The following is a 12,282-nucleotide window of genomic DNA, read 5'->3' as shown; positions in this document are numbered from 1 at the left end:
TAACAGAGTAGCAGTCTCTTTGTATTTTGACAAAGTAAATGCACAACTACATATATGGCGACAGATTATTTCTGCATTTCTAAGCTCTCTGTGCTTTCCTGGGAACGTGTTTCTCTCCTCCAATGGCGGATGCAAAAGTCCTTATCATCTCTGGTTTTGGGATTCGTGCCAGAAGTTCTCCGTATGAACCAAATTTCTTATCAATTCTCTATGTTCTGGATTGCCCACCCACTGCTTGCCTGCCCCTCCCACCAGGGACAGGGGCAACTTGGGGGATCTAATGCTCCTTGAGTAAAGGTGGAATGGAGAATCGTGAGCCTTTGGATACATCATGCTACAGCCAGCCCTTGCCTCAGGGTGTTACAGAGCCCTGAAGAGTTGGCTCAGTTCTTTCCACATATCCTGCCCTCCCAGTTGAAAAGTAAGAACCAGCGCGCTGTACTTCTCACAGCATCAGGGTCTAGGCTGGGTTGAGCCAGGTCTCCCCAAAGCTTAAGGAGGCACCAAAGAACTCAGTAGTCCAGAGAAATAATATTTCCACCAAGGTTTTTAGAAATCACAGTGGATGCAAAACAGGCTCCCAGGTAGGGTGGCAGCAGGGACCCTGGCCCCGCTGGGACCCAGCCCTGGCTCACACTCCCAGGGGGAATGTGTTCTTGGCCGTTCCCAATCTTCTCCCCAAATCTGCCTCCTGGGGAGGGAGGCGTAGGAGAAGGAGAGCAGTAAAAATGGCCCCAGCTGCTTCCGGACTTATCCTGTTTGAGCTGGTCTTCCCACTCTGTAAGAATTGCTTTCTTGTTCTCACGGAGTAAAACCTTGGCTGCTCATTAACTTCCAACGTCTCTGGGAATCGAAGACCTACCTACACTCCCCCTGGGGGAAGGGGAAAGCCCGTTCTGTGAGGCAAAAGCATGGATGTCAACGCAAACCCTGGACACAATCTCCCTGTCCCGCAAGCCACAAGTCCTGTCGGCTGTGTTCCCCAAAGCACCGCCTTCAGACCAGTTCTCTTCACCTCCTTTGCAGGACTTCCAGTCTCCCCCCGCCCCCGCCTCATCTTTCTCTCGGGTTACTCCACTGGTCTTCTGATGGTCTTCTGCTCCCATTCCTGCCCACCCCACAATGAATTCCCCAGGAAAATAAGATCTGACCACTCCACTTCAAAGCAACCAGCACTCCCCCCTTACAAAAAAACTAAGCCCCTTCACTAAAGTCCATTAGGCTTACAAGCTTTGGGAGTTGCAGAGTTTCTTTGAAGCCATGTTTGTATCGTTGATTCTAACTACGATGCCATGTAATTCACTGCAAAACAGACCACGGCTATGACTATTGCTGCGTGTCTGTGTGTGTGTGTGTGTGTGTGTGTGTGTGTGTGTTGTTTAGGTATCCACGGAGCTGGGTTTGTCTACATTTGGGACCATTCTTTGCTGTGGGGGCTGTTCTGAGGTACAGAATGTTGGGCAGCATCCCTGGCGTTCACCCAACAGCACTACTGGGTCTCAGCTGTGCCACCAACATCACCTGCAGACATTGCCAACTGTCCCCTGGGAGCCCAACGCGCTCCTCTTTTGAGAGTCGTGGTCACAGAATGAGATGACAAAGTAATGGAAGTGAAATTATTTTCATTGGTTTGTAATTAAATGTCGCGTCATTGAGCTTGAGAAGCATCCTTTATAGACCTACTTCGTGCTAAGTGACATGAGAGACACCCAATGCCTTAGAAAATGCTGGTGGGAGACGGTCAGTGCGCTGAATATTGGGGGGGAACGTATTCAAACGAGGGACCACGGACACAGCTGCACAGCAGACGGCTGGTCTTCACACCTTCTTGCGTTCTGTCAATGGGCATTTTGTGCCCTTGCAAGAACACGGGTCCCTTCATGAATTATTAGACACTGATGTATACATAGCTTGGACTCCAGCCGGCAGTCAGCTCATGAATCGGGGGGAAATTCCATGGGAGGATGTTGACCTAAAATTTTCATTGGGACACTGGGCCTTGTGTTCATGCTCTAGTGAGCTTTCCAGACATAAATTTCTCCCCCAACTGCCGTCGTTGTTCTTTCTATCCCTGCCGTCAAGATCACCCTCAAACCTCCTCACTGCTCTCCGTCCCCATTCTCCTACTGTGGAAGCAACTGCCATCTTCTCTCCGCTGACCGCTGTGGTCGATGCCTTCCTGCGTCCCCCCGGACCTCACAGCCATTCTCCAACCAGCTATCGGATGAAGGAATGTGGAAACACACGCGTGTCTCTCCCATCTTAAAACCCTTCCACAGCCCGAGCCAGTTTGGCTCCGTGGACAGAGTGTCAGCCCACGGACTGAAGGGTCTCGGGTTCGATTCCAGTCAAGGACACATAACCTCGGTTGCAGGCTGGATCTCTGCCCCCAGTCTGGGCACGTGCTGGAGGCAACCAATCAATGTGACTCTCTCACACTGATGTTTCTCTCCCTCTGTTTCTCCCTCTCCCTTCTAGAAATCAATGGAAAAATATCCCCAGGTGAGGATTGAAAAACAAACAAGCAAAAAACAAAACCCTTCCATAGCAGCTCCAGCCATGTTGGAATGTTGACCCATGCACCAAAAGGGTTGCAGATTCAATGCCTGGACAGAGCACATACCAGAGCACATGCCTAGGTTTCAGGTTCAATCCCTGTCGGGACTTGTACGGGAGGCAACTGATGGATGTTTCTCTCTCATATCTATGTTCTTCTCTCTCTTTAAAATCAGTAAGCATATGCTCTGGTGAGGATTAAAAAAACACACACGCAGCCCTAGCTGCTTTGGCTCAGTGGATAGAGAGTCGGCCTGCAGACCAAAGGGTCCTGTGTTCAATTCTGGTCAGGGGCACGTACTGTGGTTGCAGGCTCCTCCCCAGCCCGGGCCCTGGTCAGGGCTTGTGCAGGAGGCAACCAGGCGGTATGTTTCTCTTTCAGATCGATGTTTCTGACTTTCCCTCTCTCTTCACTCTCCCTGAAAATCAATGGAAAAATACCCTCCGGTGAGGATTAACAAAAAAATAAAAAATAAACACACACACACACCCTTCCACAGCAAAGTACTGCCCCAACCCCTCACACCATAGGGATAGCTACTGTCAAATCAAATCAAAACAAAACAACAGCCCTGACCGGTTTGGCTCAGTGGATAGAGCATCGGCCTGTGGATTGAAGGGTCCCAGCTTCGATTCCGGTCAAGGGCATGTACCTTAGTTGCGGGCACATACCCAGCGGGGAGTGTGCAGGAGGCAGCTGATCGATGAGTTTCTCTCTCATCAATGTTTCTAACTCTCTATCCCTCTCCCTTCCTCTCTGTAAAAAAGATCAATAAAATATATTTAAAAACAAACAACAAAAACAAAACAAAACCAATAACAAAGTGTTCACAAAGATGTGGAGAAATTGGAATCCTTGTAAGGCCAATCTCAAAAAGACAAATACTGTATGATTCCATTTATATGAGGTACTTACAGTTGAAACTGATAGCAAAGCACAAAAGACTACGGATACTAGAACATAGCTTTTAGTTAAAATTATTAAATTGGCTCCCTTAAGGGCTGTAACCGCCCTGGAATGTAGTCATGTCATGGGGCCCTGAGGGATAAGCAAGTTTCAGGGATCAGCATAAAAAATATACTTTGCTTGAGATAAGAGAAGAATGTAGTCTTTTAAACACAGGATGTATAGCTCTGGTTTTTTTCTGCCCTCAAGATAACATCACTGACTTATAATCCTCAAGATGTCTTGCAGGACTCTGGAAGCACGAAAGACCACCTGGCCACAGTCATGAGACCCCGGACAACATGCCACTAAGCACTAAATAAATCAGATGAAGAGAACTGCTGAGGCTTGCACAAGAACTCACCAATCGACACGGCCATGACCCTGAACCCTTTACCCAGGATTATTCACCATTTTTTTTTTTTTGCCTTTATAAACACCCCCCATTGTAAGCCATTAGGGGGTTTGGGTTTTAAACAAGTTTTAAACTTCCCGTTTTCCTTGCGTGGCTCCCACAGTAAAGCAACCCTAATTCCTCCACTGCAATTGTCAATGTTCAGTGTTTGGCTCTGATGTGTGCTGGGCGGAGGGACTCTCTATTTGGTTACACATAGAGCCAGAGAGTAGAATGGTGGGTGACGGGTGCCAGGAGGAGACAAAGGGGAGTTGTTGAATGGAGACAGAGTTTCCGTTTTACAAGATGAAAGGAGTTCTGGAGATGGTGGTGGGGATGGCTGCACATTATGAATGTATTTCATGCCACTGAACTGTACACTTGAAAGTGGTGAAGATGGTGCGCAGCCAGTGTTGCTCAGTGGCTGAGCATTGACCCATGAACCAGGTCACAGTTTGATGACCAGTTAGGGCACATGCTAGGGTTGCCGACTACAACCCCAATGTGTGTGTGTGTGTGGGGGGGGAGGGCGTGCAGGAGGCAGCCTATCAATGATTCTCATCATTGATGTTTCTATCTCTCTCTCCCTCTCCCTTTCTCTCTGAAATCAATAAAAATATTTTTTTAAATATGGTTAAGATGGCAAATTTGACGTTACGTGTATCTTGCCATAATAACAAAAATAACAAGAGAAAAGATGTAGGTCAAGCCCGGCTGGTGTGGTTCAGTGGTTGAGTGTCAACCTATGAACCAGGAGGTCATGGTTCGATCCCCGGTGAGGGCCCAGACCCTGGTAGCAGGCCTGGTTCCCGGTGTGGGGCATGCAGGAGGCAGCCAATCCATGATTCTCTCTCATCATCATGTTTCTAACTCTCTCCCTTCCTCTCTGAAATCAATAAAAATATATTATTTTTTAAGAAGATGGAGGCCAAGATTCCAGTCATCAGAAGGCATGACTAGGGGAAGGAGATCCACCTCTAGGATGGCTCATTCAGGTGCCTGGCAATTGGATGCTGGCTGCAGTCAGGAAGCTCAGTTCTCCCACACAGGGCCTCTCCACTGAGCTGCTTGAGTGTCCTTGCAATATAGCGGCTGGCTTCCTCCAAAGTGTCTGACCCCGGAAAGAAGGAGGCAGAAGCCTCAGGGTCTTTTCCGTCTTAGCCGGGCAGTCCCCCCCTGGTCATTTCTAAAATGTGCTATTGGTTACACATCCCTGCTCAGGGTGGAGACACTTTGCAAGGAGGTGAAGGTGACCAAGCGCCATCTTGGAGGCTGGCCATTACAATCGGTCATGGTGAAGGAGGGGTGTGAACGTGGGTTCTCAGAAGTAGATTCTTCTCCAACGCCGCCAGATAAAAGCTCAGCCCGGCCCATACCTTGATTTCAGCCTCGCCTCGGGAGACCCTAAGCTAAGAGCCCAATCGAATGTGCCTGGACTTCTGACCTATAGAATTGTGAGACGATTAATGGGTGTTGTTTTAAGCTACTAAGTTTGTGGTAATTTATTACACATAAATAGAACGCTAATACAGAGTTGTTGTCAGAATGGACCATGGAATCTGAATTAGACAAGGAGGGACTTAAACTCCGATCTCCAAGACTAAGAGTGCCGATAAGATCACAGAATTTTGTGTGTGAATTGTGTGGGTGGGTGGGGGAAGGAAAGACCTGAGGGGACAGGGGCTAGTGATGAGAACAAGGACTACATTATATATCAAGATTTCAGACACAATGCAGTTTCTTTTCTTTCTTTTTTTAATCTTTATTGTTGAAAGTATTATACAGGTCCTCCTTTTCTCCCCATTAACCTTTTCCAGCCCGCTCCATCCCCCACTGCAGGCCCTCACCACCCTTGTCTGTGTCCATGGGTTATGCATATATGCAGACAAGTTCACTGGTTGATCTCTTCCCACCCACCCTCCCCAGTGACAAAGTCTAGATAGATAGACGAATAGACAGGTGGATGGATGGATGAATACGCATAGAAAAAAAATTAGACGTTCTAAACTAATCAGTTGCTTGGAAATTTAAAAGGCAAGAAAAGTTCGTCTTTCATTTCTAGTCTCTGAATAAATAAGAAAAGGAAGTCGACAATCAAATTAGTTGCATGAATGAACACTCTCTTGTTAAACGAACTGAAAAAAATCAGTTTTGTTTTCCTTTAGAAAATATTTCATATTTTCAACCTTAAGTATTTTAAAAGCTGTGTTTTATTTTCTTAAGTTTTTAAAATGTGGTTATGGTCTGAGAAAACATTCAGAAGTTTGGGCTTTTTTTTTTTTAGCTGTCTGTTGCCTTCCCTCAAAAAACTGTTTAAGAACAAAAACTAGCAAACATAAAAAAAAAAAAAAAAAAAAAAAAACCTCAACTTAACCCATACTTGACATGCCAAGAATTCAATTCATGTTTATAAACTGAATAACTAAAACAATAAGATCTAATATGATATCAGAATTAGTATTATTAACTAATAAACACAATTTTAAAATGTAGCAACACTCTAACAAGAAAATATTCTATCTTTAGTTTTGATTAATATAAAATTTTTAATATAGAAAAAAAGGTGGACTGAGTACCCCTAAACCTTAAGAGCAGTTAACCCTCTGGTGTTTAATTATATCAAGAATCTGCAACTATTTCTTCCCATTGACCAAATAATTCTGCTCCTGGGGAGTCTTCATTGGGAAAGAAACAACAAGGAAGGCCCCAAACAAAGCATGTACACGCATTGTCATTCCTGCTCTTTTTCACATTTATGAAAATAAATTTAGAAAGAAGTTGAAACTCCAATTATTTCTGAATGGCAAATACATTTTGGTGTATCCCAAAACTGAAAATTTAAGCGGTCAATACAAGTTATGTCTCTAAAGAATGTTTAGCCCTGGCTGGGTAGCTCAGTTGGTTAGAGTGCCGTTCCCATATGCGAAGGTTTTGGGTTCAATCAGGGCACATACAAGAAGCAACTAATGAATGCATGAATAAGTGGAACAACAAATCAATGTTTCTTGCCCTAGCTGGTTTGGTTCAGTGGATAGAGCATCGACCTGTGTACTGAAAGGTCCCAGGTTCGGTTCTGGTCAAGGAAACATGCCCGGGTTGTGGACTTGACCCCCAGTGGGAGACGTGCAGGAGGCAACCTCTTATCGTGGATGTTTCTATCTCTCTCTCCCTCTTCCTTCCTCTCTGAAATCAATAAAAAATATATATATTTAAAAGTCAATGTTTTTCTCTCTCTTGCTCATTCTCCCTTCCCCTCTCTCCCTAAAATTAATTTTTAAAAGGTTTAAGTGCTGATGAAACCATGTTAAATGAGAAACTCGACATGCATACCATGCAGAATGCTAGCTCTGTAAAGGCTGGGAACTTAGTTTTGTTCGCTGCTGTATACCTGGCACCTAAAACAATGCTTGGCACATAGTAAGCACCCACTTTAAAAAATACTGAATGAAGGAATGACTAGTACGCTCACAATTTCATCAAAAGTGGTTTTCATGACTATATTTGCATTGAAACGAATGGGTGAAACGACTACTTCCAGAACTAGCCCGGGTGGGTCTGCTTGCTGGTGACTGTCCTATTTTTCCCCCCTTGCTATATTTTCCTGTGATTTCTAAAGTAGCCCCAATGGGCGCATTTCCCTTGATTAGCATGAGGGCATAAAACAATCTTATCTAAAAGGGAGAACTGGCGGGGGATAGGCCAGCCCCGATAACCTGTTCCTTCCAAAGCCAGAACAACTGCGGTGGGTTAGGGATGGACTCGGGTACCTTAGTTCTTCCTGGTTCTTCCTGCCTGGAGCCCCCTCCACCCCCACCAGCTGTCATTCGATCCAGGGACACTTTGGAGGGTCAGCAAATGCGGAAACACGTGGGTGGCCCTCTCTGGAGGAGCTCTCTGCCCAGCAACAGCCACCCATTGGATGGTTTCCCCTTCTGTGCTACTCAAGTAGCGTGCCCTCCAGGTCATTCGCAGGCTGTTGTGACATCACTCATCCACGTTAGGCTATAAACCTCACCAAGGCGGGGGCCAGGGGTGCAGCTGGTGAGTGGGGGAGGGAGGGGAGCGGCATGTGAAGTGACCTGACTCAGCCCGCTCCCTGCTAGGGGACATTGGTTAAAGGATGCATCGTGCTGATGGACGCCATAAGTTCAGTCTGTCTCTCTGGAAATGGATGATAATTATGATAGAAATAATGATCCTAGATGCTATGATGGATTGCAATATTCCCAATACCCTTGCCCGCGTCTCCTCTCCTCCGACCTTCCACTTCACATGCTGGGTTTCTCTCCATGCTTCCATCGTTCTCTCCATCAACTCCACATCTGCTGTATGTCCTTCCCACGGAGCTTCACCCCAATTCTCAGGAGCTTTGCCCCAATTCTCATTCCTGTTTCAGCTTGAATGTCACCTCGTTCGTTCCTGGGGTCTTTTCTGAGAATGCCCCTGACACCCTCCATCCCCATAATTAACACCCATTCTTTGCTATGGCTAACGGATGCATTCTCTCTTTATAAACCCATTAAACACTAATCCTTTGTTCCCCCTTTCCCAGTAGCCAGCAACCGTCATTCCACGTTCTGTCTCTATGAATTTGAATACCCTAAGGACATCACATAAGTGGATTCAGACAATATTTGTCTTTTTGTGTCTGGCTTAAGCCACTTAGCATAACCTCCTCCAGGTTCATCCATGTTGTATCAGGTGTCAGAATTTCCTTCCTTTTGTAAGACTGGACGAAATTCTGTTGTATGATGGACCGCATGTTGGTTTTTCCATTCATCTATGGATGGACACTTGAGTTGCGTCCGTCGCTTGGCTATTGTGAATGACGCTGCTATGAACGTGGATGTGAGACCCTGCCTTTAATTATTTGGGATCGATACCCAAAAGTAGAGTTGCTGGGTTATATGGTAGTTCTCCATATGAGGACTCTCCATACTGTTCTCCATGGCAGTCGTACCATTTTATCATCCCACCAGCAGTGCACAAGGTTTCAATTTCTCCACATCCTTAGCAACACTTTTCTCTTTCTTTCTTTCTTTTTCTTTCTTTCTTTCTTTCTTTCTTTCTTTCTTTCTTTCTTTCTTTCTTTCTTTCTTTCTTTCTCCTTTCTTTCTCTTTCTCCTCTCTCTCTCCCTCCCTCCCTCTCTCTCTCTCTCTCTCTCCTTCCCCCTTATAATAGCAATCCTAATGGATGTGATGTGCTATCTCATTGCAGTTTTTATTTGCATTCTGATAATTAATGGTGTTAAGCATAATGTACTGTTGGCCATTTGTATATCATCTTTGGAGAAATGCCTATTGAAGTCCTTTGCCCATTTTTCAATCGGGTTTACTTATTTGTGTTGAGTTTAGTTCTTTATATGTTTTGAATATTAACTCCTTGTCAGATATATCATTCGGTAATATTTTCTTTTTAAATTTTTTACTTGTTGATTTTAGAGAGAGAAAGGCAGAGGGAAAGAGAGAGAGAGAGAGAGAAAGAGAGAGAGAGAGATCAATTTGTTATTCCCCTTATGTATGTATTCATTGGTTAATTCTTATTCTGCTCTCGGAGGGCGTGCACGCCTTATTCTTATGTATGTGCCTGCACCCTTGGCGTTTAGGGATGATGCTCTAACCAACTGAGCTACCCCGCTAGGGCTGCAAATATATTCCCCCCCCCCCCCATTCCACAGGCTGCCCTTTAACTTAGTTGATGGTTTCCTTTGATGCACAAAAGTTGATAGCTGTCCCACTGGTCTACTTGCCCCACGTTTGCCTTTGTTGCCTGTGTTTCTGGTGTCATATCCAAGAACTGGTTATCTCCAATTATTTTTTTTTTAATTACCTTGACTTTGTTAGTCAGATCCCCCACTCCCCGTCCCACCCGCCTAGAGGAAAACGAACGTATCTCCATGCGCTCTCATGCCTCCCCAGAATTCAGCCCTGGGGAGTAGGCATGCAAAACACTGGTTGAATGAGTGAATGTCCCATTGTTCGGTGTCCCATAGAGTTTTATTCATAGTTTCCACCTAACTTTCCCAGAAGGGGTTTCTCCATTCCTCCGCTCGACACCCCGAAGGGAGAGAGGGAGCTTCCGGAGGAGACCCACCAGCCCCTCTGTTGCAACATGGCATCTAAGAAACGGAAAGTAGCTCCAGGTGCCCCGGGGGGCTCTGCACCCGGGCGGGAGCGTGGGAGCCTTCCTGCTCTTTGATTGCAGGGTTAATGAGGTGAAACCCCGCCGCCCCTCCCGCCCCGCACCCCTCCTTTGGTATGCAGAAACCTGAGGCCTCTGGGGGCTTAGGGAAGGCTGAGGCTGGATGAGGCTGGAAGTGGGGGAGGTGGGAAGTTCCGGTTCTTGCCTGAACCTTTCTTGAATCTTCCTCGCTGCAGCTGGAGACAGCTTTTTATGGGGCTGCCTGCTCCAGAAGGGGGTGGGGGGCGTGCAAGGAAAGGCCGGGTCTCTACACCCTTCCTGGACATGGAGACATTTACAAGGTGCTCACTTCCTTCCCGAATATGGTGACATTCCTAGGGTCGAGGCCTCTCCCGTTCTTGGATGTGGACACCGTAATCCTGGCTTTGCCTGCCTAGCAAGCTCGTGTTCCCCACCTCGCCGGTGCAGAAGTCACTTTTGCACGTTGTGCAGGGAGCTCAGGCAACCCCCCCACCCCCACCCCCTCCGCCGAGGTGGGAGACCGAGGGTGGAGGGGTCAGGGGAACAGGCCGGCTTCCTTCCAAGCCCTCGCGAGGGCCTCTCGCCCCAGCTGGAGGGATTAAGGCCGGGAGGCTCCTGGCGTCCGTCAGTCTGGGGTGGCTGCCTGGGAGCGTCCCGGGAGAGACGGCGCGGGCCAGAGGGCTGGAGGCTCCCAAATCATTCTGAGACCCGAAGGTCATTAGAGCTGTGGCCTCCAAATTAGGTTGCCTGTCACCCCGGGGGCAGGCGTGCGTGCCCTCCGAGGGGGGGAGAAAGGGGGCTTGTTTATGGGAAGCAATTTCCCAGCCTGGGGCCCTCTGGCTCCCCGGTCACTGTGGCCCTCCAACCACTTTGCAAATGAATAGCATACGGCTCGCCTACCCCCTAATCTTAGGGAGGCGCATTGTCTTGGGGTGTTAAAAAAAAGTAGTTTTTCTTTTTTGAAATCCTCGGGATCCCCAAACCAGACAATTAGGAGGGAGTGAAAAGGCCAGGATTTGCTTCTGGCCCAGGAAGGTTAACTCGTCCAATAAAAGGAACACGTTGGCGACCACGCAGGGTCTTCTGTCTTCCAGGACCCGGATGCAGGAGAAAGGCTTTCGCTAGCTTTTGGTGAAAGACAAAAGGCAATCGAGTGTTGTAGCTCCCTCTTCGATATTCCGTCAATATTCAGTTCGCTGTTAGGTGTTTCTCTGCTGGCGGTACCCCTACCATTGTTTCACAGGGCCAACCGACATGGCGGCCAGGTGTGGATGCTACAGCAAGATGACTATATAGTGTTAGTATTTATTATTCTACAGAACATTGTTTACATATAAGGTTAGTGTATATATAATGCATAGCTCATTGACACAGACAATAGTTCGGTGAAGGCAGGGGGTGGGATGGGAGCTGGTCGGAGGGGGGGGGACAAAGGGGAGGTGGAATGGGGGACATCTGTGATACCCTCAACAATAAAAATAAATTTAAAAAAAAAGATTAGCACATATAGAAGTTCACGTGTCCGGTGGGCCGGACTGCAAAATCTCTCCTTGCAGCTGGGGTTCGAGAGCAGAGTTATGAACTGTGGTGGCCTGGATGTGGCAAGACGGGCGTTTAGGGCGTTTCTTCCCCACTCTGACTGAGTGCTCGTTGAAAGGCGTGCTTCCGCAACTGCAGCCAAAGGAGGCTTTATGCTTCCAGAAAAGTCTCCAGGAAAAACACGGCAGCCGCAGTAGGATGTAGCTGTTGGATCCGGCTCCACAGGGAAGGGCGGAGAGCTTTCCAGTTTGCGTGAAAGTTGGAGATAAAGTTCTTCTTCCAGGATATGGAGGCACCAAGGTAGTTCTGGACAACAGGGGTTCTTTCTGATTTAGTGATGGTGACATTTTTGCAAAGTATGTAGACTGAAATAAATCACTGTTGAAAATGGCATCACGTGGGTGGGAGTGGGGATGGAAGTGGAAGACGGCATACAGGGGGTAAATGGTGACGGGGAAAATTAAATTAAATTTTTTAAAAAATGGCATCATGTGAAGCTGCCCATCCCATTGAAGTTCTAAAATCTTTCATCACATAAATAATTTCTGCTTTTCTTTTATAATAAACTAGTGACACACAGTCATTAAAATTTAGTTTCACTGTACGGATATAAACATTGTGGAATAAAAATATATAAATAAATGGTTCAAGAAACCATTTATTTATACATTATTATATAATATA

The 12,282-nt window shown here is 46.7% G+C and overlaps 1 pseudogene; it reads left to right on the top strand.

Moving 5' to 3' along the window:
• Positions 1 to 11,636: 11,636 nt before the first annotated feature.
• LOC132217228 (10 kDa heat shock protein, mitochondrial-like) lies at positions 11,637 to 11,967 on the top strand (annotated as a pseudogene).
• The last annotated feature ends 315 nt before the right edge of the window (positions 11,968 to 12,282 follow it).

Source organism: Myotis daubentonii, chromosome 15, assembly GCF_963259705.1.
Source record: "Myotis daubentonii chromosome 15, mMyoDau2.1, whole genome shotgun sequence".
Classification (NCBI taxonomy): Eukaryota; Metazoa; Chordata; class Mammalia; order Chiroptera; family Vespertilionidae; genus Myotis; species Myotis daubentonii.
The sequence above is the reverse complement of the archived record's forward strand: the minus strand, read 5'-3'. Positions and strand labels throughout refer to the sequence as shown.